This window comes from Ranitomeya variabilis, unplaced genomic scaffold, assembly GCF_051348905.1.
Source record: "Ranitomeya variabilis isolate aRanVar5 unplaced genomic scaffold, aRanVar5.hap1 Scaffold_376, whole genome shotgun sequence".
NCBI classification, from domain to species: domain Eukaryota; kingdom Metazoa; phylum Chordata; class Amphibia; order Anura; family Dendrobatidae; genus Ranitomeya; species Ranitomeya variabilis.
In genome coordinates this window covers 10,821-12,500 of record NW_027508114.1, presented here as the reverse complement: position 1 = coordinate 12,500, position 1,680 = coordinate 10,821, and positions in this window count along the sequence as shown.

Below are 1,680 nucleotides of genomic sequence, written 5' to 3'. Positions count from 1 at the left end.
CTCGAAACACCCTGAACCGGTGAGCGGAATCGATTTCCCAAAGTTCTACGGCTCCCGGAAGCCAAAAACAGCTCGCCGGAAAATTTCAAAGTCCCAAGGACTCTTTCTTGAAAATCAATCCGGGGGCCATGGAAGTGTCCTCGGTACAACCTCAGAGCTTTCCCCCGCCTGGAAGTCTGACAGCGGTCTGACGTTTTTCAAAGTTTTGAGCTCTCTGTTTGTTCTCAAAGTCACAAAATCGCTTTTTTTCAGTTTTCCACCCAGCAGACCCAAACTTCACCCCCACTTAGGTCACTGTCTAGGGGCGCCTTACGACATATTGACGCCCCTTTAGGGTGGAAGTAGGGGAAATGGGTGATTTTTACACAAAATCGGAAATTTCTCAAAATTTTTCTAAGTGTCAAGGACTCTTCCAGAAAATCTCCCCCAGGCTCCTGGAAGCGTCCCCGGTACACCTCTGGCGGCTGCCCCCGCCTGGAAGTCCGACACACGCCTGAAATTTTCAAAGTATGAAAATACGCATTTTCATCCAAAAATTCAACTTTCCCCCCGTGCACCGCAAACTTCACCCCCACTTAGGTCACTGCCTTGGGGTGCCTTACAACATATTGACGCCCCCCTGGGGTGGAAGTAGGGGAAATGTGACATTTTTCACAAAATCGAGATTTTCTCAAAATTTTTCTAAGTGTCAAGGACTCTTCCAGAAAATCTCCCCCAGGCTCCTGGAAGCGTCCCCGGTACACCTCTGGCGGCTGCCCCCGCCTGGAAGTCCGACACACGCCTGAAATTTTCAAAGTATGAAAATACGCATTTTCATCCAAAAATTCAACTTTCCCCCCGTGCACCGCAAACTTCACCCCCACTTAGGTCACTGCCTTGGGGTGCCTTACAACATATTGACGCCCCCCTGGGGTGGAAGTAGGGGAAATGTGACATTTTTCACAAAATCGAGATTTTCTCAAAATTTTTCTAAGTGTCAAGGACTCTTCCAGAAAATCTCCCCCAGGCTCCTGGAAGCGTCCCCGGTACACCTCTGGCGGCTGCCCCCGCCTGGAAGTCCGACACACGCCTGAAATTTTCAAAGTATGAAAATACGCATTTTCATCCAAAAATTCAACTTTCCCCCCGTGCACCGCAAACTTCACCCCCACTTAGGTCACTGCCTTGGGGTGCCTTACAACATATTGACGCCCCCCTGGGGTGGAAGTAGGGGAAATGTGACATTTTTCACAAAATCGAGATTTTCTCAAAATTTTTCTAAGTGTCAAGGACTCTTCCAGAAAATCTCCCCCAGGCTCCTGGAAGCGTCCCCGGTACACCTCTGGCGGCTGCCCCCGCCTGGAAGTCCGACACACGCCTGAAATTTTCAAAGTATGAAAATACGCATTTTCATCCAAAAATTCAACTTTCCCCCCGTGCACCGCAAACTTCACCCCCACTTAGGTCACTGCCTTGGGGTGCCTTACAACATATTGACGCCCCCCTGGGGTGGAAGTAGGGGAAATGTGACATTTTTTCACAAAATCGAGATTTTCTCAAAATATTTCTAAGTCCCAAGGACACTTTCAGAAAATCTTCCCCAGGCTCCTGGAAGCGTCCCCGGTACGCCTCCGGCGGCTGCCCCCGCCTGGAAGTCTGACACACGCCTGAAATTTTCAAAGTATGAAAATACGCATTTTC